This window comes from Chlorocebus sabaeus, chromosome 17 (assembly GCF_047675955.1).
Source record: "Chlorocebus sabaeus isolate Y175 chromosome 17, mChlSab1.0.hap1, whole genome shotgun sequence".
Taxonomy (NCBI): domain Eukaryota; kingdom Metazoa; phylum Chordata; class Mammalia; order Primates; family Cercopithecidae; genus Chlorocebus; species Chlorocebus sabaeus.
This window is the reverse complement of record NC_132920.1, coordinates 39,950,121-39,974,738: the sequence shown is the minus strand read 5'-3', so window position 1 is coordinate 39,974,738 and position 24,618 is coordinate 39,950,121. Positions and strand designations below refer to the sequence as shown.

Genomic DNA, 24,618 nt, shown 5'->3' with positions numbered 1-24,618 from the left:
AAAAATGAATCTTCATTGCTACTCTCTTTTTTCTATGAGGGTGGAATCCAGCATGAGAATCAGGGTAGAAGGTCTGTTCTTTAGAAGTTGTCTTTGGATTTGCAAAGTGAACTGAGGAGTGGGGCTGGAGAATAAAGATAGCTGAATCACTCAAAATAATAAAGAGGGGGGCCTGTTTGAGTGAGTTGCTGGTGAGCACCAAGGGAGAGAGGAGGAAGAAGACCAAATGACATAACCTTTGGCCAAGCAATCTCTTTTAGAATAAGGTTATCCAGTATCCAATTCTAAATTTTTGTAATACAAATACCCTTGGTCTCCCCAGACCTCCTTAAAGTTCACCGCATTCACGAAGCCTTGTGTAAATGGTGTGTGTGTGTGTGTGTGTGTGTAAACCAGGGGTATGGGAGTAATTTCACATCTGGGTCAACACAGTGCAGAAGAGTTCATGGTTTGCATGAAACCAATGAGAGTTAATGTTTCCTGTGGGCTTGCTATGTGCAAGGCACTGTTTAAGTATTTAATACTTAACAGACACAGCCTCATTGAATGCTCACAGCTGCCCTGTGGGAAATAACATTGTTATTTCATATGAGGGATAAGAGGTCTGCAGCAGAGGGAATTTATGCCACTCGCTCAGGACACCCATACAACGAGTGAGCCTTAGAGACAGAATTGAAATCTCAGCAGTCTGGCTCCAGAGTTCACGTTGTTAATTTCTGGGCCACCATGCTTGTCACCTAGGGGTAGTTAATAATCTTAACGAATTCAATGGAAATAGGAACTCAGAGCCAGAGGTGAAAAATATAAGCCACCACCACTTATTTTGGAATCTCTAGACCAGCATTTCCCAGGCTTCAGTGTGCACCATGATCACCATGTGAGCTTGATAAGACACAAACCACTGGGCTGCACCCCTAGAGCTTGATCCGGGAGCCTTGGGCAGAGCCCAGGGATGTACATTTCTAACGAGTTCACAGGTGATGCTGACACTGCTGGTCTAAGGTCCCACAACTTGAGAACCACTGCCCTACGTTTGTGGCAGTGAGATTCAGCTAATTTATTCTGAATCTCAAAGACAGGGCTCCTCAGGGGACATCTGGTCACAATATCAATGACTGAGTGGCTCTGAATTGAATCCGGCTAATGCTGAAGAGAATGGAGGAGGAGAGGGATGAGTATCCAGTGGAATTCAACCCGGAAAACTTCCTGGAGGAAGAGCCACATGGTGAGAATAGACGCTGAGGTTACTTATTTTCTCAGATCTCCTTGATACACACTCCATATAGCAGGGCTCAGGCATTTGAGTTCCCTCCTCGACCTCCCCTCCCTAGAACTGCTGGGAGGGTACCCCTTGTTCTTTGGTGAGTCAAGCCAGAAAGGCTTAGCAAGAAGTGAGGAATCAGGAGACATTCTCTTCCATGGAACTAGAAGCTGCCTAGGACAGTGGTTAGGAGAAAGACGAACACATCTGAATCGCAGCTATTCTGCTGTGTCCCATGGATTTTACTTCAGGTCCTTAGCTATTCTAAACTTTAGTTTCCAAATCTGTAAAATGGAGCAACTCACCACCTGAGTCTCAGAGGTGTAACAATCAGTTGTATGTGAAGTGCTCACCACAGTGCCCCCCCAACGCCAACCCCAACAATGGCATCAGAGCTCCATCTGTGGCTAGGGAAACCAATCCAAGGTCAAAGGTGAGGATGACTTTGTTACAGCTCCCAACGCATACAGGAGCTGGGAGGTTGAGGTTTAGATGCTCTTCATCTTCTATCATTTAAAACAGGGCGTGCAATCTTTTGGCTTCCCTGGACCACATTGGAAGAAGAAGAATTATCGTGGGCCACACATAAAATACACTAACGACAGCTGATGAGCTAAAATTTTTAAAAAATTAAATTAAATTAAAAAATAAAATAAAACCTTGCAAAAATCTCATAACGTTTTAAGAAATTTTATGAATTTTTGTTGGCCCTCATTCAAAGCCATCCTGGGCTGCATGCAGTCCACAAACTTCATTTAAAAGATCCTCCACCCCACAGGGTATCAGCTGGTCTTTTAGGGCCCCTTTCCCCCAGTTCTCAGTTTCCTCTCTACCAAACAGTGGCCATGACCCTTTTCCACACCTCACTGGACTTATCTCATTTACAAAGTGGGTAATACTAAGCAGAAGATAAAACCACAATACAAAACTGTCTAACATCTGCACATACAATATATATTCAACCATGCTTTTACAATATATGTGGAGAAAAAAGACTGGAAACATCAATTGCCAAATGTTAAGTGAACTGGGAAGTCAGATTCTCTAAGTGTGGTTTGTGGCCAGGTAGGAAGCTGCGGGAAAGCGGGCAGAGGAACAGAAAGACGGAAGTCTCTTTTCAGTGCCCTGTGATGGGCTCGTAAACTAATTTTATTTTTGTCTTCTGTGTATTTTGTATAATAAATCCATGTTTCTTTTATAATAAAGGAGGGAAAGTTTTTTGTTTTTTTTAAAAAAGCAACTTCATATCCTCCTAAAGCTTTTCTTGATTATAACCCACTCCACACACACTCTGCTCACTCAGCTCACGTGCTTCCTCTTGGTGCCTGTTCTGTTTCTAGCCTATGAATTTGCATAACGCAGCCATAAGAGGTTGCTTTCTAAATGCTTTTGAGCAGATTTCCTATTCATTTACCTTAGATATTCTGGTAAGCTGAGCTGCCCCAACATGGGGGGAGATGCTTCCTCCTAGTGGAAGAACAGTCAGACTCATTGACTATGACTCACTCTTGGGGATCCACCCTCACCCCAAAAACTCACTAGAGGGCTCTTCATGCAGTAAGTGGTCCATGCCAAAAGGAACTGCACAGACAGTGGCCTGTAGGTGAGGAGAACTGTGTGTACACACACACACACGCACACACACACACACACACCAATCTGCCTCTTCTTTCCTTCTATCTCCAGAGGAAAATGTCATCCAGTGAGTGCCCTCAGATGAACTGGGAAGGCAAGCTCCCCGGTTGTGGTTTGTGAGGGGTGGGTGGCTGGGGAGGGGAGGTGTCAGGGAGAGCCAATCCACTTCCATCTGGCACTGAAATCTACACTTATTTTCCTGGACTGGACTACGATCCCATTTCCCAATGTGAGGAATCGTGCTTTCTTGGTGACACACACTTTCCCCCAAGAATGCTTGGCTTTTCAATGAGGAATTCTTGTATATTTGGGATTCTTGGAAACAGGACAAAGACTAATGAATTGCTGGCTCTATCCTAGGTTTGGAAACCCTCTAGAACTCACAGGAGCTGGAGGAGGACAGAGGCAGGCAGGAAAAGGGAGTTGAGGGTGTGTTTGCAACAGAGGGGAGGGTGGCAGGATTGAGATGTCAGATTAAATTGTTTGAGTTACAGGCACTCCAAAAGCTACCTGCTGACCCTACAGTCAGAGGTCACCATCCACACTAAGAATAGAAAGCTGACAGGGGCAGAGTGGGGAAGCAGGGGATACTGAGTGTTTGTGGAGGCCAGAGAGTTATAACAAGGCAGAACTCAGGTATAGTCGATTGTCAAGTTCACCATGAAGTGAAATGGTTGGGACCTGTGGGGTACAGTACAGAAAGCACAGGTCCTAGGGTCAGGCACACCTTACTTGAAATCCCCTCTGTGCCACAGACTAGAGGTGCGACTTTAGGCAAGTTGACTAAATTCTCAGAACCTCAATTTCCTCTTCTATAAAATGGGATAATACCCACTTTGCAGCTGTTAGTATGAGATGTGCTGAAATACGCAAGGGCTTAGCCCAGTGTCTGGCACATAATGGGCTCTCCATACATGGTAGGTATTAGAGAATGTGAATTTGAAGTTGAGGAGTAGGAGTGTATAAAGCCCTTCATAGAAGAACAGCTGTAGAAGGTCTGACCGCTGTGGGTCTGGCCAGAGAGTAGAAGACCTAGCTCCTGGGGGCCACAGGAACTAGGCTTATATTCCCCTCCTCACACGCTCTTTGAGGGCCTTTGTTAATTCTGGCAGGTTTGGGCTATGCACCCTGCCCTATGCTCCAGATACAAATCCTCTGTAGCCTCAGGGCTTAAGTCCAGAGAGTAAATGTGTGGGTTCCAGGTCATCAGAATGAAATCACAGAGGGTCTACAGGGGCCCTGCGTCCTCAGTTCCCTCAACTGTCAGGAAGGGGACTGGCTTCTCAGTAAACGTTAGGCAGACCATCCAATTCTGGTGTCTAAGGAGCTCTAGGAGTTCTCAAGTCATCTGGAGAAAGCCAGGGGCTGAGTGCCTGCCACCCTCCTCAAATCCACCCTACAACATCCCCTGCCAAGAGCTCTAGTAACCTGGGCAAACAGACCATGGCCCCCAGGGTGTTCTCAGTCTAACAGAGAAGGCCAAACCCAGACATAAAAGACTTCAGAATACAGAAAAACAAGGGGAAAAGAAAGCAGTTTTCTTCCAAAGGAGCTCATATATGTAAAGGGATCATGAGGTGATTTAAGGAATCCACATTCCATGGGGTAAATCCAGGCAGATGTTCCAGAGAGGAGGGTGCCGCGTGGGGGTGCCTTTTGGTGTTGCCCACAAGCTCTCCCCAAAAGTCCCCTCCTTTACTCTGTGGCCTGCTTGAAGGAGAACAGGTACTTTGTCCTGAAATAGTCAATGTACATAACCCCTCCATCGCAGGGATGCTCAGGGTGGCTCTAGTTACAACAATAAGGGTTTGGAGTGCTTGCATGGCGAAGGCGGAGAGAGAAAACAAAACAACATCTACATGAGGTTTTCATTTGCTTTAGCCACGTGAGAATGGCCCTGAAGATCCAGCTATAAATACCCAGCTGCCATTGCCACAAGATAGAAAATCCCTCACACACACACACACACACACACACACACAGTCCCTTCAGTTTACAGGCTTACAAATGCAAATCAAAGTTTCTAAGAACATCTGCTTTGAGAAGAGACAACGCTGGACCCCTTGTGCTAAATGCCTTGTCATGAGGCCTCCCCAAACACATCTGAGGACTTGGCAAGGAGTGGTCCCACAGCCATCATCAGGGTGGAATGAGGAGCTGCCTCCACAACACCCAGGCCAAGCCAAAGCCCACCAGTGGCCACAAACTGGGCTGAGGGGAAGAGTTTTAGATCCCTTCCCTTAGGATGTAATAAAAAGCAGCCTGCTTGACCCAGGACATTTTAGATTGGATTTCCTAGAAGCAGAGCCTCGGACAGGATGGGTATATGTGTGATTTGGTGACACTGAGCTCTCGGGAGGAAACAGAAAGGGAATGAGAGGAATAGGAAAAGGCGGGGCGGGGGGAGGTGGGAATCTGGGAAAGAATGTGGTTTCAGGTGAGGTTTAACTTCAGCCTCATCCTGTAAGGAACTCTGAAGGGTGACTTGAACTGAGACACATTTGTCCCTCTAAGGGGCAAGAAGAAGTGGGGCTTTTCCCGTTTCCTAGTGAGTCATTGGTCACAGAATGCAGGGGAGAGGTGGGCTGGGGTGGGGCAGTTGGGTGTAACTTCCAGGTAGCTCTGGGTAGGGGGAGATGGACGACCCAAGGGCAATCCACACAGGTGTGAACCGTTAGCTGGAGCACCCACAGCAACCGGGGGATCTGCGCGGGACACCAGTAGTATTTTCTACACAGACTCTGCCATACCAAGTGGCCTGTTGCTTAGAATTTGTTTTCTCTATTGATCACATAGGTTTTTGTTTGTTTTTATTTTATCTGAGAAGATTTTAGAATCAGCCTGCTGAAGACAGAAACAAAGGTTTGATCGATGTGGCACATGATGCTCACTGTTCACCTAATGTCTGGCCTCTTCTTCTTTCTTCCAATGAATGCGCCCCTGCTTTTGTTTGCAGCAGCAACATGCCCAATTTTAAAACGTTCAGCTTCCCCTCAGACTCCATTGCAGTTTGGAACCTCTATTTAACATAATTTCGATGTGTATGGGCAGGACTTTCAGAGAAGCTTGTTCAAGAGACCAGAAGTAGCTGGCATGCACTTTTTGTGCGTTGTCATTTTCTTTCTTCCTGCCTGGAATGCAGATTGAAGATGGAGGTGATGCAGCCACATCGTAACCATGAGGCAATGAGCACAAAGACAAAGGATCCATTCTAAAGAAGGCTGAAGAAAGAGACAGAGAGGGAGTCTGGGTCCCTGATGGCACTGTGGAACCACCCTACCGACTCTCGAGTGTGTCTGCTGAACTGGTTGTGTAAGAACAATAAAGAACCCCCAGCTGACAGAAAACTCTAGCCAGGTTTCTGTTCCATGTGGCTATAGCTGAATTTAAATTCTGATACAAACCTCAAAACACTCGTTCTGTGGGGTATACCATGGAAAAAGTCCCTTTAGATAAATTGAGAAGTGCTAGTTTAGACATCATAAAACTAGGGTGCTTTTATTTGTTTGTTTTTTCACTGCAGTGCTTCTCTGAGCACTGTGGCTCTCTGGGGGGAAAGTAGGGGAGCTGGAAAAGGGCTGCTTAAATTTCTTTAACCACAGAACTTTCTTTTTCCCTAGGACAACCATTGTGAGAACCTAGTATTCTATCAAAGGCAGCTTGGAAAATGCTATAATAGATGACCTCTTGAGATTTCTTTCCTCCTGAACATTTCACCATTCCCCAGCTAGAAGAAACCAAGCAGATAGCCAGGTCTATAAGCAGCCCTGGCACGTGACTTTAATGAGACATGAATGAGAGCCAAAGAACTGAGGCCTGTGAGGTTGGTCAGGGAACAGCAATGAACTAGGTAAATTAAGAAACTCAGGGAGGTGCCAAGTCCCCTGAAATTTTGGAGTGCTCACTCCCCCATTTCCTTTCTGCTAAGCCATGAGTCTGGCAGAGGCTGTGTCCCTCTGCGTCCACAGCTCCAGCAGGCAGAGCTCTGACGACACCACTCCTTGCTCTCACACCTTCAGGTAGAGGAGCGCTAACAGCTTCCTGGTGCTGCTCCTTCCTGAGTGTGTCAACATCTCTCTACTCCCTCTTCTGTAAATAGCCTTCTCATTAAACTCTTATCCATCAAACTCTTTTGGGAGTGCCAACTGCTTCCCGCCTGGAGTCTGACTGACAGAGATGACCATACACATTCTTAGAGCAACCGTGCTCCCAGAATTTACTCAAACAAGTCCCAGTTTCATGAGATTTTTGTCTTTTAATTAAGGTGAATTCTATGATATCTAAATAAGCAGGATGCAGGAAGGAAAGCCACCCCCAACTTTACACCCCAGTGCAAGCACCATGCCAACCCGATAAGGGGTTCACTGCTGCTGAACTGACAGTTAACGTTCACAGACTGGGTCAAGGACAAAGGCCACATAACAAGGACAAGGGCCCTCAGGGCCAGCACAGTGTATGTCACTTGAATTGGGCTCAGACCAGGTTTTTTTTTTTTTTTTTTGAGACGGAGCCTCGCTCTGTTGTCCAGGCTGGAGTGCAGTGGCCGGATCTCAGCTCACTGCAAGCTCTGCCTCCCGGGTTCACGCCATTCTCCTGCCTCAGCCTCCCGAGTAGCTGGGACTATAGGTGCCCACCACCACGCCCGGCTAGTTTTTTGTATTTTTTTGGTAGAGATGGGGTTTCACCGTGTTAGCCAAGATGGTCTCAATCTCCTGACCTCGTGATCTGCCCATCTTGGCCTCCCAAAATGCTGGGATTACTCGACCTCCCAAAGTGCTGGGATTACAGGTTTGAGCCACCATGCCCGGCCAGCCCAGACCAGGTTTTAATGGAAGGAAGCTATCATAAAGAGTAAGGGACATGAAAGAGCTGAATAGATTGCATTTCAATAAGACACCAGAGAAGAAGTCAGCATGGCCTCATCGTCAAGTAAAAGAAAGTGAAGCAATTCCCAGTGGTGGGTACTTTCCCACCTTAGGCTGGGGTGTTCCCAAAAGGAACGCAGCAACGGCTGTATATGAATGAAAATCAGAAGGGAAGGAGGACTTCATGGAGACAAGGCAGTGATTGTGGAGAGAGGAAGATTCTTACACCCTGTGGCAATGAGAAGCACTTGAGATTATCTGGTCCCATGTCCTTATCAAAAGGACAGCCTGTGGTCACTTTCTAGCACTTGCAAGAAATCCCAGTAGTGCTCAAGGAAGGGATGGGAGAAAGAAGGCTCCAGCAATTTGCTGTGTGGGAATGAGCCAGAGAGTTGCTGTTTGGTTTCTATTAGGTTGGTGCAAAAGTAATCACGGTTTTTGCCATTACTTTTGCACTGACCTATATTGCTATGACCCTATTTGGCATCTCTACCAGTATATCAAAAAAACAGTGATTACCATGTGCACATGGGATGTAGATGTTTGCAGAACAGCCTATTTGGAGATGTCACATCTATTAAAATTTTCCAGATGGACCTACAGCCATGGAGACAGCTTCCTGTTCACTCTTCCGCATATCTACTTACCAATGGTCAAGGGAGATGAACTAGTAGTCTGTGCCTAGCTTTTAAAATTAGCTTTGCTTAAAACCAAAAAATATTTTAGATATCTAAAAAATATAAATAAAAATAAAATAGGCCTGGTGCAGTGGCTCATGCCTATAATCCCAGCCCTTCAGGAGGCCGAGGTGGGCGGGTCACTTGAGGTCAGGAGTTCAAGACCAGCCTGGCCAACATGGCAAAACCCCATCTCAAGCAAAAATACAAAAATCAGCCAAGCGTAGTTGTGCTGGCCTGTAATCCCAGCTACTCAGGAGGCTGAGGTAGGAGAATCACTTGAACCCAGGATGCGGAGGTTGCAGTGAGAGGAGGTCATGGCATTGCACTCCAGTCTGGGTGACAGAATGAGACTCTGTCTCGAAAATAAAATAAACATTTGTATACCCACCTTACAGTCTAAGAAATAAAATATTACAGATATAAATGGAGCCCCTATGTGCTTCTCCCCGATCTGCCTTACTGCCTTTCCTAGGAGCCACTTCTCTGAACTTCATGGTTGTTCACAAACATAATTTTATGCTTTAATTATACATATAAATGTTTGTAAATAAAAGAGAGTATTGTCTTACATGATTTGAACTTACTAGCAATGACATCCTTCTGCAACTTGCTTAATATTGTTTCCACTTCATATCATTTCTGAGATTATATGTCACTAGTATCTGTCTTTAACAATGTCTAGCACCTGTTTTTTTTTCTGTGTTCTATAGTATTCCACTCTAAGTATGTATGTATCAAATTATTTAACCAGTCTTCTGGTTGATAATAGGTATATGGGTTGCTTTTTGGCTTTTAAAAACCATGCTGCAGTGAATATTCCTGAACATGTCTTCTTTTCATATGTCTTAGACTTGTCTGGACCTACCTAGGAGTGAAATTGCTGGGTCTTAGGGTAAGTGCATCTTCAGTTTTACTAGATAGTGTCAAATTGCCCTTTAAAGTGTTCCTGTCAGTTTAATTCCACCCTTAGTGAATAGGAGTTATTTTTGACTCCACATTCAGTATGATGAGACTTTTTTTTTTTTTTTTTGCCAATCTGATGAGTATAAAACAGAGTCTCCTTGTGATTTTCATTTATGTATTTCCCTCATTCCAAGTAAGGTTAAGCATCTTTTCCTGCGTTTATGATTCTATGGCATCATTTTAATGTTAGCATTACATTTACATGCTTTAAGAAACTAAAGGATTTTTTATTTTAATTCCTCATTGGAAAACTTGCAGAGGACAGAAGGGTTGAGGATGGAGGCAGAGGGAAGACTTCCTTTTGCATCCTGGCTATGAGACAGGGATTTTTTTTTAATAAGCCATAATATTAGAGATAAATCACATGAAGCAGAAATTCCAGCCATTCCTGGGCAATGTGGGGAATGCATTTTTTAGACCTTGTTGTCATTGTCTAGGAGCAGTTCTGAATGATTTCATCATACCCTTCACCTGCAAGGCACATAGCTATATGGGTAGAGCAGATAGGCTGGAGGAATCATAGGAACCATTTGTCCATCATCCTACCGCAAGAAGCACCATATATTGACCATATCAACAATGAAATGGCCCCTCTAATAACAGATACCTGGAAGGAGACTCCACAATGTCCTTCCACTCTCAAATACTTTTTTTTTTTTTTTTTTTTTTTGAGACAGTCTTGCTCTGTTGCCCAGGCTGGAGTGCAGTGGTGTGATGTCCACTCACTGCAAGCTCTGCCCCCACGGGTTCATGCCATTCTCCTGCCTCAGCCTCCCAAGTAGCTGGGACTACAAGCGCCTGCCACCACGTCCGGCTAATTTTTTTGTATTTTTAGTAGAGACGGGGTTTCACCATGTTTGCCAGGATGGTCTCGATCTCCTGACCTAGTGATCTGCCCGTCTCGGCCTCCCAAAGTGCTGGGATTACTCTCAAATACTCTTAAATGAGAAAGAGGCACCCTAAGGTATCTTTCAAATATCTTTTACATCCTGAGCAAGACGGACTTGTTTAATTTCCATCCACTTTTAGCATCTCCCTCTTATAGCAATAATCTTCAGTTCTAGATCCTTCCCCCATGGCACTGCTGAATACCTTGAGGACTCATCTATATGTCCCCTGTCTCTGGCTCAAGGATGGTGGCAAAATAGATCAGCTAGTTTGGAAATGCTTGAGAGTAGGGACCACATGTTATTCAACTTCGGAGTTTCAGGAGGCATTTGATTTATGTTTGTTAAGAGAAGGAAATTCTTCCACACTGAATTTTCTCTGAGCTTTAAGAACAGAGTAACAATAGAAATAAACAAGCCAGTCTTGTTCAGGATATAAAAGATACCTTAAAAATATCTTAGGGGCCGGGCACAGTGGCTCACTCCTGTAATCCCAGCACTTTGGGAGGCCGAGGTGGGTGGATCACAAGGTCAGGAGATGGAGACCATCCTGGCCAACATGGTGAAACCCCGTCTCTACTGAAATACAAAAAATTAGCCGGGTGTGGTGGTGGGTGCCTGTAATCCCAGCTACTCCAGAGGCTGAGGCAGGGAAATCACTTGAACCCAGGAGGCGGAGCTTGCAGTGACCCGAGATCGCACCATTGCACTCCAGCCCGGGTAACAGAGTGAGACTCCGTCCAAAAAAAAAAAAAAAAAGTACCTTAGGGATACTTCTTTGCCATGAAACCTTCCCTGACTTCCCCCAACTCAAAATGATCTTTCATCATCCATGTGTTGCAGTAACACCATACAATATAATACCTAGCATTCCGATGGAAAGAAAACCATGTGGCAAATAAGAATATTTATAGAGTATATACTATGTTTCAGGCACTGTTCTATGTACTTTACATATATTAATTTTACCATCACCATTTTACAGATGAGGAAACTGAGGCTTGGTTTCCAAGACTACACTCCTAGCAAGTGGTGAAATTTGAATTTAGGTCCCACTAGATTGACTCCCAGGATCTGCACTGGAAATCACTGTGCTACACCGAAACTTCCGCTGGAAACACAGAAGCCCTTGGATGCTTCTTGCTGTTGTTCTGGTGAAAATGCAGCTGTAGGCTTAGTAAGAAATTAATTATCCTTTGCGTCCTTATCTTGGAAACCCACATCAAATCCTTAAGGCCTTGGAGGAATTTGCTGATTCCTTTCTTATTAATAAAAATTCCCAGTCACAGGGGTTTGCCTCAGATGCAGTCACCTCACTTTAACAGACTGGAGCTCTGGAGGTGGGCGGGAATTTTGCTCACCGGAATTCACTCCACAACACCTGACTCAGCACACAGTGTCTCGTACCAGGCAGCTTCCCAGATATTTGCTGAATGACCACAAGCATTAACAAATAAGACTTATCCAGCACTTTGCAGCATGCCGAGCACGTTTCATATACTTTCCACCATTCAGGCTCACTTCAGTCTGGTACCACCAGTATTACTGTCATTTCCATTTCACACATGACTAAAACTGAGGCTCAGAAATGCTCAGAAGCTCATCTAAGGCAGCGCAGCTAATTAGTGGAAGGCTGGAATTCAAACCTAATTCCTGACACCGAGTCCCATGATACCACATCTTTTGTTACTAAAATTAAGTTGATCCCTTTTATTCTTTGTCCTTTGTATGTGTATGTGCGCTTGCATACACACACACACACACACACACACACAGAACTGATCTTTCTGGACCAGTAGAATAGGCGTCAGCTCAGAAAAAAGGGAAAGAATCTAAACCAAGCTCTTGTTTATGGACTATGAATGAGTGAGCGAGAGACTGAGTAAATGAATACACACATGGATAACTGATATATACAGTCAACAAGTATCCCCTGAACGCTAACTGTGTGTCTGCCACCAGACACTGTAAACACTGCAGTGACTCAGGCACAGTCCTAGCCTTCTAGGATTATCAAATCTGTTGACAGAAGAGTCTCAAAGCAACTGAATCTGAGAATAGAAGCTCACCTTGTCAGAGCCCCATTTGAACAGGAAATGGTGTGGAAAGGGGAAGAAAAAAGCCAGGCTCTGCCAGACTCTTCCCATAAACAGAGGAGGCTGGGGAGGATACCACATCAGGGCAAACTCCTGACAGACAGTGCTCTGAAAGAGTTAAAAATAACCCGCACAGCCCCACTGACCAGGACAGCAATGCCCGCTCAGACTTCCAGAGGGTGAGCATTGTCCCAGGCTGCCCAGGACAGTCTCAGTCTGCGACTATTCCCTCCACTGTCCCATCCAGTTAATGTCCCTTTCACTCTTGAGAGTCCTGGTTTAGAAAGTAAATTATATGGTCGCCTTTGCCTTCCAGGAAATTCATGACTCTCCAGCAGCCCCTGCGCAGGAAAACAATTTGGCTTCCCAAGGTCACTGAGTTGCATATGTCTGCTCCTCTTTACACGGCTTCTCCTCAGAGCCTCCACCCCACAGCCTGCACAGGTTCTAGGGGGACAGCAACCAAGTCTGTGTCTGTTTTCTTCCAGTGTTAGCACTGAGGCCAAAGTGAGTCACCATGGGATCCAATATGCATGAGCTTCAGATTGAGGCATCTCTGTTTTATATCCTGACCCTGACAGTTTCTGCTTCTAACATCTTAGGCAAGTCACTCAAGTTTCCTCATCTGAGCCTCAGTCTCCTCATCTGAGCCTCAGTCTCCTCATCTGAGAAAAGGGAGTGATACTCCCCATCTCATGGGATTGCTGTGAGGATCTGGTGAAACAGTGTAAGTGAGAACGCCTGGCACAGTGCCTGCTTCTTAGAGGACTGCCTACCCTAGCAGACCTTCTAGAACATGTGAACTCTCAGCTAGGAAGAGCCTGGGAGCCGTCAACATCTCAGGAACCCCTGTCACTGTCAAGGCTCTGCACTATTGAGTTGGAACAGCTTCTTCATCTGTCAAGAATATGCAAAACATGGCATAACTCCTTTAAAAAACTTTGGTCATACCTACTAAAGCTGGACATAAGCATTCTGAGTGCTCTAGCAGTTCTACTCCCAGGAACATACCAAGAGAAATGCATTCATGTGTCCACCTAAAAGTGCACAAATGTTCACAGCAAGGCTACTCACAACAACGCCAGACTGGAAACCACCCAAATGCCCATCAACAGAAAAATGGAAAAAGTGTGTTATATTCACATAATGGACTACTACGCAACAATAAGAATGAATGATCTACACATCGACAAAATGCTGAGCAAATGAAGCCAGACACAAATAAACACCTACTGTATGATTCCATTTATATGAAGTGCAAGAAAAGGCAAAACTAATCTATGGTGCTAGAAGTCAGGATCACGGAAGGGTAGTAACCAGAGAGGGGCACGAGGGGGCTTCTTGGGCAGGGCTGGGGTGGTGGATGTTCAACTTATGGAAATATATTGAACTACATCCTCAAAAATTGTGTATTTTTTCTGATTTATGTTGGGCTTCAATAAAAAGTTAAGATAAAATAAAAATTTTTTAATGGAGAGTACATTTCTTTCTTTGGTAGAGAGTTGAGTGGACTAGGTAGGCAGTAGACACTTAGCAAAAGGCATTGGGATGTATTATTTAATACATGTTTGTTGAGCCCTAACTCTTTGCCAGACACTATGTAGGATGCTGGGGAAACAGCTAATGAGATGTAGTCTCTGTTCTCCACTATCCTCACCACCACCACCGCATCATCATCATCATCTTCATCCTCACTAACATTTCTTAGTATTTACTATGTGCCAGATTTTCTTTTTTCTTTTTTTTTTTTTTTTAACCAAGTAATGTATTAACTTTACCTCCAAAACAATCGCTTTGCAGATGAGGAAACTAAGGCACAGAGAGATTAAGTAACTTGTGCAAGGTCACACAGCTAGCAAAAAGTGGAGCCAGAATCAGAATCCAGGGTCTATTCTCTGAAAAGCAGTCTTATGCTGCCTCTAACAGTTGAGAAACCTGGTCTGTTTATCAGCTGTCAGCCTCAGCTTCCATTTAGGCAGCCATGGGCATCAATAACATTACCTCTGTTCAGGGCAGCGAGGATGGTGACTTATTGACTTTGTGTCTTGGAAGGGCCGAGCAGTTCCTAACTCTGTCTCTGGGCAGCTGCTAGTGCAATGCTTCCTGGTGGGGAACAGTCTGATTAATACACTGACAGAGATTACAAAAGAAATAGAGAGTTATAATGGCTTGATCCTTCTGCAGCCCAAAGTCCACAGAAACTCTGAATTTGTTTCAAAATAACTTCAAAGCTGCCTCTGGCACTGTGGAAATATTGACGTACCTCCCCGCTGACCTGGAATCACTTTCTCCCCTCCCTGCCCTGGTCAAGGGAACTTGGAGGCAGGGGCCTGTAGTGTCTGGGAGGAAACAAGGAAGGGAGTGTTGACACTGACCCCCCGGGAATGTGGTCAGACATGAGCTGTGAGTCTGGATCCCAGAGTCTGGCGGATCAAGCATTCATCACACAGGCACGCTTTGCTTTGGCATTCAGGATGGACAACGGGTGTACATAACCTGAAAGGCGGAATGTTCAAAGCACAGCACCAAAGACCGCCTGTGCTCGGGACAAAGGAGCAAGAAACAAACACCCACCAGGAGGAATCAGATTTGGCAGACAGTCATGCAGGCATGACATGAATAAGCACACAGGCAGGATGGCGGCTCCCAGTGGGCCAGCAGGGTCCCTTGGGACCACCCCATTCATACTGCAGAAGCACAGGTGAGGTAGAGAGGAATTCCCAAAGGTCAACTTGTCCAGCCCTCTGTCTCCAGGCAGGTCGGCAACAAGGCCATGTCATTATGCTTCCACCCAGACACATCCACACCCCTCAGATTAGCACGGGGTTGGGGAACAAAAGCATATTTGCCAATAAAAGTCAAGACATTCATTCAGTCTGCCCAGTTTTGACACAACTCTATTTGTAGAGAAATCAGTTGAGGGTCACCTACAAAGCATACAAAGCACAGGGGGGAAATGTACTTTTTCATATCCTGACATAGCTACCAACAATTGCGTAGAAAATAATGGACTCCTCTAAAACAATTTCATATAAAATTGCTAAAACTTGTAGCATTTTTCCAGGTGCTGTGCCAGGGACTTAACATGCATCTTCCCATTTAATTGTCTCAACAACCCCATAAGGAAGGAAATGTTATTATCTCCATTTGACAGATAAGAAAACTGAAGCCCAGACAAGGCTCATAACTTGTTGGGCAAGTTATCAAATGGCAAAGTAGGTAGGGTTTCTTCTTGGGAGGCAGACTCTGGGCTGGAGTACGACGGGCAGCAGGCTTGTTAGGAAGGATTCCTGGAGTCAAGTCCTCCGGGCAAGAAGGCAGGTTAGAGGCAGCACTGGGCAGAGGGAGAAATGGAGCTGTGAAATAGCCTCAGCTAAGGCTTCTGCCAAACCCCCAGGGACCCCTGAAGCTGGCACACCCTTTAGAATTGTCCCACATTGCGGTAGAGGGGCCAGATAGTCACAGCTCCCCACCATCATTGGTTTCAGGGTGACCCAGGAGAGGAGCATGTGCAGGAGTGCCTGACACAGCAAGTCTCTTTAGCTGGGGCTGTTCCAAGAAGGCTAACCATGTCCAGCACTCCCTGCAGCTGGGGACTCAGTCTTCAAAGGGGTCAGGGAGCACAGCCCAGTGTCCACTACACAGAGATGTGGACCTAGCCAGGCAATTTGAGAGTGGGGCCCACATGCTTGGCCATTATACTATGCTGCCTGATTTGCTCCATCAAAACTGTTCTCCAATCTCATTGATTAGCCTGCTATGTTTCCTGCATATTCAGTAATTAAGGAGCTCCAAGGAGGCAAGCCTAACTCTGATGAGCAAGGAGGGGAGCCATAGGGGCCTGATGCTTGATAGCAACCCCAGGCCCAGGAGACACAAGGAGGCCATGCACACCAGGCAGTCACACCCCAGGGTGGTCAGCAGGCTGTGTACATCCATCACGCAGCCTGAGAGCCAAAGCAAAGCTTGCCTGGGTGATGGATGATGCTTGATCTGGCAGCTCAGGGACCCAAACTGGTGATCATCCAGAATGAAACCACATGTAATAGCTGACTGATGACAAAATGAACACCTCACCAGGAACAATGTGATGCCAAATATGTAAAGCTGTGTAAGCCTAGGCATAAAGAAGTCAGAAAAAATAAAAATGAGTTACATCCAGTGTAGGGATGACCTTGACATATGGTCAAGGGAAAGAAAAGTATGCTACAGAGTAATGTGTACTGTAAGATTCCCTTACAGTGAAAAATACTCAGGCAAGACACCTCCATCCTGTATACACCAGTAGGTATTTGTACGGACAAATGAAAAGTTACGGCAGGATATATTACTAGGCTATTAACATTAATTACCAGGGTGTAGAGGGGGGTAAATACATTTCTACTTGTCTTTATGTACCTTTGCATGATATTAATTCACTTGCTTAAGCAAGAAAGAATTACCTTCATAATATGAAAAATCAAATCAAAAATATATTTTTTAAAATGACCTGCCTAGTGTCATGTGCATAGTGGAGCATATAGATAAATAGTATTTCATTTCCTCTTCTCCTGCCCCTCTTAGGAGGCAGCTCCCTATCGTTCATTTGGGGATGATCAAAAGAAATATTTAACTCAAGGTGAAGAGTTTTCTGTGCCCTCCCCTTCACTATCAGAATATAACTTCATTTTTACATTATTCCGCACACAATATATATCTGCCACCAAAATAAATCTGCCACTCAAGTCTATAAAAATTATGCAACACGTTCTGTAGTCGAACAGAAAAACTGTGTATTATTTGCTATTATTTGTGGCCATATTTCTATTATAGTGCTAACAAAAGAGCCAAATCCCAATTATCTTGGCACATACCAAACCAGCTCCCAATTATCTTGGCACATATCCATGAAAAGCCCAAAGAAGCCAAAACCTGACTTTTCACCACATCTGCTGACAAGAAATCAAAGAGTTGGTTTTAAGTTTCTTCCATCTTTCCCTGTCCCTGGCTACCCCCTAGAAGTGTTCTGGAGGGCAGGAGCCACCAAAGAGTGGGGAGATGAGGACACAAAGCATCCGCATAGTGTATAAACGGGGTAGCTCCTGTCCCTCTGGTTATGGAGATTAGCTCTTGCAAGCCCATCACACCTGGGCAAGTCCTACTCATTCCTCAAACTCAGACATGATTGCCTTGGATTAAAGGCCAGATTGACATGGTTTGGCTTCCAGACATTGATTCTACAATGCAATTTGACTTTTATGAGCTGCAAACACGTAGAAAGCACGAAGGAGACTTGGTCCTTCCTCAACGGTAATGCAATGTGTTCAATGTGATGACAGAGTTGTGTGCCAGGTTCATGGGAATAAAGAGGAAAAGGGGGTTGGAATGAGCCTTGCAGTGGGAATTTGAGGAAAAAAAGGGACACCTGAGCAGTCCTTGGAAGCTGAGTAGATCAGGAAGACCAGGACTGAGGTAAGGCCTTCCAGGTAAAAAGAACTATGTATACAGGTGCACTGTTCTTGAGACTAGATTTGATGCAATAAAACTTAAGTTAACCCTTGAGGACTGATGGGGATTGCTGGTCGACACAGCAATTGGTCATACAAAAGCACCTTACTCACACCTCCTGTGGCCTGATCTGTGTTGTCTTAAAAGGACACCTTTTAACTCAGAAACCTCACATTAATCTTTCTTCACACAAGCTTACTGACTGCTTATGTTTTCCTACCTTGTCCCTTGATCTACCTTGTGATATTGGATTTAGATTTTGACTTTTGTCTAGTTAGTCCTCTATGTGGCTGACTGCTAGTAATTACAGCAACCACCATAGCTAGAGCTAATGTTACTCTCGTCCAGGGGCTGACAACCCTCACAGTCATCCTATGAGGGAGGCATCATTTTATTATCATCCCCACTTTTCAGATGAGAAAACTGAGAATCAGAGAGGTGAAATACTTCGCAAGCTCTTTTAACAGGTAAGTGTTCCAGGAATCATACATAGGTTGATCTGATTCTAGAACCCATATTCTTAATGATCATGCAGTAATGACCTTCCCTAAGCTACTGTATTTGCTCTGTTCACGTCTGGGATCCAGAGCAGGCGCCAGCAAACCTTTCCTGTAAAATGCTAGATGGTAAGTGTTTTCAACTTTGTAGGCCACACAGTCTCTGTCACATCTACTCGACTCTGCCATTGCAAAATGAAAGCAGCTATGCATAGGCAAAGCACAAACGAACAGATATGGCTGTGTTCCAATAAAACTTTATAAAAAACAAGCTGACAAGTTGGATTTCACTGCTGAAATTGACAACTTCTAATCTCTGGTATTTTGTTCATTTTGTCATCTACTCAATGTTTATTGAGCACCTACCTTGTAGCTGGCACTATCCTAGGCTCCAGGGATACAGGGAGAAGTATACAAAGTCCATACCCTCAGTGGGCTTAAATCCTAGCAAAGTCTTGGCTGTTTCTTTTTCCCATGCCTGGTACCCTGGGTCCTAACTTTGGTGCTTTACACTCTTCTCTTAGACCAGTCATTCTCAACTTAGACTTCAGATCACCTGGGAAGCTTACAGAACTATGGACGCCTAGGTTCCACTCCCAGGGAGTCTAATTAAATTGGTCTGGGGTGGGACCCAAGTATTGATACTTTTACAAGCTCCCCCAGGTGGTTCTAATGTGCAGCCAGGGTTGAGACCCACTGCTTGGGGAACAGTTTTCTGTTTATTCCGCTTACTTAATGTGTGAAATATGGTAAGTTTTTTTAAGTCTTCAGAATTTGGGCTGTGAAATGTGGTTAATACCAATCTCATACGATTGTCAATGATGTTTAAATGAGACAATGTACCTGTCAAATGGTACAATGTTATAAAAATTTAAAGTACTGCTGTCATTGTCACATCATTATTAGATTTTAATGTTAGGAACTGCCTCAATGATTTCTGTCCTCAATTTTGACCTTGATTCTCGGGACAGTGTTTGAGATTTTTTAAACAAGCTCTATGGAGAGCTCACTAAATAGCCCAAATTCACGGGTGAGTGAGCTGGTGGCCTTTCCTTTATGCCAATCGAGGGTCACATGGGGCTACCATTTGCTTGGCATGGGGAGCACTGTTCTGTGCCCCACTTTTGTATAAAGGGTCTCCATCTCCAGGCTGAGATATCTGACCTCTGAGCACAGTTGTTAATCCTTGAATAAGTGGCTTATTTACTTTGACTTGTGGACAAATGTCTGAACCCATTTACTTTCATGAACTTAAAACTGGAGAGGGGGAATGGCATTAACATTTTACTGAGCGATCTGCTAGCTGCTTCCCACATATCATTCCATTTCATCCTCAGAACCACCCTGTGAAATGAGAAGAGTAGTTGTTCTCATTTAACAGATAAAGAAGAGTCCGAGAGGTTAGCCAGCTTGTGACCTGGTGGTGCCAGAACTCAAACCTCTGTCTGCTTGATTCTAAAGCTCTGCCTTGGAACCATAGGACGTACTACAAATAAGTCAGCTCCTCTTTGGCCAGGATTGAAAGAGACACCAAACTGCCTAAAGTTCATTTTTTTCCAAGTCCCCTTTTTTTTTGGGGGGGGGAAGGGGGAACCCAGAAAGAAACCCACGACACCTATTACTAACCATAGTCTGATAAGCCTTGGCCAGCGCTAGCATAATGCCGCACAGGTTCCAAAAACAGGCGCTTCCTCCCCCCACAGCATCTTGACTGTGCAGTTTTAGAACCTCATAATGAAACAAAAAACAAACCAAAAAATGTGGAGAGAGCTGGAGAAATAGATGCTGCCAGGAGTGAGGAATTCACTGACCCCCCGCTCTGGGCCATCTCAAGAGAAGTTGGCCACTGGTTGAGCCTCTTAAAAGCTTAAAAGTCATCCCAGGCCATGGTTAAAGAGGGAGCTTGAACAAAACAAAAACAAATGTGATCTTCAAAGTCTTAAATGTCAACTTGAAGGATAACTTAGAAGCTTTGGGATGGGCCAAGAGGACCTGCAGCTGCTCTCTAACATCAGATGCTCCTTTGTTCCTTTGGAGTAGTCACTCCCTTGGATAATGTGTCAATCAGGGTTCAGGGGGCAGCCTCCCGCCTCGTACCCACTGGAGATGTTTGCGATGGCTAAAGCTTTCATTCTTTACAACCCATCAGATTCCCCCATTACTCTGACCTGGGCACCCTTGACAAGAAGTGGCTGCCTAGCCGCACTCTCTGACTTCAGGCTTGTCCTTCAAGACTCAATTGGTCCTTGACCCTCCTCCCCTGCCCCCACCTCCCTACCTTTCCCCTCCCCACCATACTTACACAACCTGCTCTTCTGTCCTTCTCCCTCCCTAGAGAGCACAAACACAAGAGTGATTTGTAGGCCAGACATCCAGGATGGCTGGTTTCTCCTCCCACCAATCAGGATAATGGACCAGGGATGCTCATGGAAAATCTTCACTGGTCACCTTTTCTAGAGGAAGGAAGTAAGGGTGACCAGAGCCCTAGAAACTCTACCCACTGGCCTTCAATCATGGAAAATATGTAGCTAGATTTGGGGAGAGGTTCTTTCTGAGCAATGCTTGCTCCGGATGGCTGAAAAACTGAAAAATAAAAATACAGCCCTCCCTTTATTAAGGATCTTACAACATTCTGAGCTCTGTTCTTAGTTCTTGTGCATAAATGTTGTTTTCATAACCTGGGAAGGGAAATACTATCCTTATTTTACAGATGAGGAAGCTGAAGCTCAGGAGGAATAAGTCATGTAGCCCAGGTTACTAATTCATATATGTCACAGTTCTCTCTCTCCAGGCAGCTGATGAGAAATCTGCACTCTTTCCATTTTGTCGGGCTGCCTCTGAAGTCCAGGGCTTGAATGACACACGATCTTCGACACAGTGTCTCTGGCTGTTGAGATCTAGAGGGTCATCTGCTATCAAAGCCAAGGACATCCTTCAACTTGTTCTTTCTGCCAGCTGTGTTTGCCCTCTGGACCTTTAAGGATGTCTTGGAACGCATCCCATCTAATTAATCTAATCTCAAAGATGACCAAAGAGCTGGCCAGAAGATTGAACTGATAGAATGAGCCATGAGCAGGCTTCGATGTCAGCCTAGGCATCCATGGCCTGGGAATTCATCCCGGCCATGGTGAAATGTCTCCTAGTGCAAGCCCAGAAGCATCAGGACTCCACTGATCCCACAGGCAGCACTCCCAGAAATCCCACATGTAGAAAGAGTTGAAAGCCCAGTTCTTGCCCCTCACCTCTCCCTGAGGAACCGTATGCTGGAATAAAAGTATTTCTGGGAATCCTGCTCCAAGGAGTCCCTTCTCTCCCTGGGTATTTGGTCTTCTGTTTAAATAATGGAAATGAATGAGAACATTTAAACTTGCTACTTCCATTGGCTCCTCTAAATCAAGAAGAAAGCCTCATCTTTCATTATCTCTATGCCTTCTCTACTGCCTGTACTTACCCTTTATCTTCATTCTTTACACCTGGATCCAAGGCTATTTAGTAATGGGGAGTTTAACCTGTTTTGCATCAAAAACTTTGGAGACAGTTGGGAAAGAAGACTGGGGAGATAACATGTTCTCACAGCAAGCAGTAGTATTTCAACTTCCCCCATGCTCACCGAAAGCAAAATCATTCACAGGCCTTCCTATTGGACCTGCCTGAACAGCCTCCACCTTCTTGAGCTCCTGACTCTCTAAGTTCTAATGCCCAGGAGAATGTTCTCTCCTCTTTTTGTCCTGATGGGGGCACGAGTATTCCCTCAGCATCCAAGGCGCTGGAGGAAAAGCTCTGAAAACTCAGCTGGGAGTTAGGAGCCAGAGTTTGCAACTACCAGGGAGCAAGACAATAATAGCACAGTTGTTTGCATAAAGGAAGAAATGGGGGTTAGATGGAGTTCCCAGCACAGATGAAGAAATAGACCATTTATCCTCCAATGCCTAAGGCCATGGCCATCACCACAGTCATGTACATGTAAATACACGCAGGCATGTGCATCTCATGGGGGACCAGTGACCCCTCTTTACATGCACCCTTGTTTACATTGCCTATGGGATGATTGCCTCCTTCTTCATTACACTTCAGTTGACGACGTACTCCTGAAGTTAAATGAGTGTTTCTGACACTGCTGCCTGCTCCTTCTTTTATGGAGCTTCCCTGGGGGTCAATTTATATAATTTCTAAAATCCTTCCTGAATCTTAACTTCCTGTGAGTCTGTTTTTACATCCAGATTTCCTCCCTGTCCCTTCATTCTCTCATTTTTCTAGGACATAGGGAGAGTCCAGTCATCTTCCTCCCACCCAAACATTGTAGGTTGGCTCTATTGCAAAATACAAAACCAGAGACCTGGCTAGAGCAAAGCTGAAAATTCAGGCTGTCTGTGGTCACTCGTTTGTGGAACCCAGCTACTGACAGGCAGTGCCTGGCACTGTGCTACTCAGGGCTGATGGATCCATATGGCCCCACTGCTCCTTTTTTCCCCTACCCTCGGTGGAGCACACTTTCCGCCCTAGGCCCTAGGGAAAATCCATCCCCCGCTTCAGCTGGCTTTGCAAAGAAACTCAGGAAACTGACACCAAACTCAGAAGGGGGAAAACACAAGACTTTGAACTTTTTAAAGATGGGAAGCTGCTTTCATTCCCACGTGGGTATCAAGGAAAACCTATGGGGGACTCTTTTCCGGAGAGGTGTGATTTTCCTCTAACCCTCCGAGAAACGTTCCAAATCTACTCCAAAACTGTGGAGAAATGGCCGAGGCAGAGAGAGAAGAGTTAAATCAAGCCCAGACCTCAGCAATCTGTGTTCAATTTTGATAAAAATCTCTCTCCCTCTCCCCCACCGCCCCCCTTCCTCCACCCCACAGCTCAGACACATCTCTTTATGTTAGGAGCTTGCATCTTGTTTGGGGCACCACACGCGGCACTCCCAGAGAACCTGGCACGTACCTCACCGTGGCCATGTGGCAAAAACATCCATCCCACTCCCAAGCTACGGCTGGACACAGGGCCACAGCGTCCTAGCCATCACCACCACCTCCCCCTCTTCCTTCTCATCCTCTTCACAAAATTACCTGCCGCCAGACCAAGTCCCTCCTTCCCTGGTTAGGTCAGGGTCCCGACGCCTGGTAAGGTCAGGGCATGAGGTTGGTTTGCGACCGCAGGTGCTGAGAACCCCAGAGTCCGGGGACCCCTTTCCTGAGATGCTCCTTCCCCCGCCCAGGGTCCCACGGCCACTGAGAACAAGAACCTCACGGCTGCCCTGCCCGCTGGCCAGAGGCCAGGCCTGCGAGTGGGAGCTGGGGGCTTGTGAAGACTTCAGCCCAGCCAAGCGAAGGTTCAGTCCGAACCCGGAAAAGCCACCACCAAAAAGTTGTCAGTTTTGCGGGGGTATCTTCTGTGTTTGTCCACTTGTGACAACCAGGAGTCAGGTTTCAAAGCCTCAAAAAAAATTTTAAAAAAGTTTTCCAAAGACATTTCCTATGTCCAGATGTGCCACTACAGACACACGCAATCACACCCATTACACAAACACACAACTCACACACACACACAGGCCCTGGGAGCCCACTCCGGGTCGGCGGCTCCTGCAAACACTTTGGAGAAACAAAACCGCCAGCCTGCGGAGCCACTGCCTCCCCAAGCCCCGCGGGGCATGCTAAAGAAAGCAGAGGGGAGAGAAGTGTGGGAGCCCAGCGGAGAGGGCTCCCCGCGGCCCCAGCCCCAAGACGGGGAGCGCCAGGGCCCGTCGCACTTACTCCGAGGACCCCAGGGCGCCCGCGCTCCCGCAGCCGGAGGTCCGGCGCCGCCGCCCGCGCTCCGCTCGCTCCTGCGTGCTCCGCGCTATCCCCGAGAAGCCGCGGCTGCCGCCCCTCCAGGCCCGGCCTCGCGCCCGTCCGCCCGCCCCGCTCTGACGTCAGGCGTCTTGGAGCGGGATATTTATGGCAAGGATACTCTGAAATTTCCCTAGGTAGAGTTCTGATTGCAGTTTCTTGGGATTTGTAATTTTCACACTTTCAGACCGAACGGAGGCGGGGGGAGGGCGCCGCCGGCAGGGCGAGGCGCACAATGAGGGTAGCTGTTCCCCACTTTGGCAGGGAGCCTTCTCAGGGCCCCCTCTGTTTTGGAAACATGGAAGGGTCAAGCAGGCAAAAGTGGCCACCTGGGCAGTGGGTTTCTCCCCCGCTCCTCCTCTGGGCCACGGGCAAAAGGCCTGGTCTGAGGCCGGCTCCAAGGAATCCCCTGTCCCTCCCCAAAGTGT

General features: G+C 46.0%; 1 protein-coding gene across 1 annotated transcript in view; it reads right to left on the bottom strand.

Annotated features, from left to right (window-relative positions):
* DAAM2 (dishevelled associated activator of morphogenesis 2) overlaps positions 1-24,245 on the bottom strand; it is a 115,044-nt gene extending 90,799 nt beyond the window's left edge. Inside the window, exon 1 of the mRNA XM_038006043.2 lies at positions 24,116-24,245. The gene's annotated coding sequence lies outside the window, so the exon portion shown is untranslated. The remainder of the gene's footprint in view (positions 1-24,115) is intronic.
* Positions 24,246-24,618: the final 373 nt, after the last annotated feature.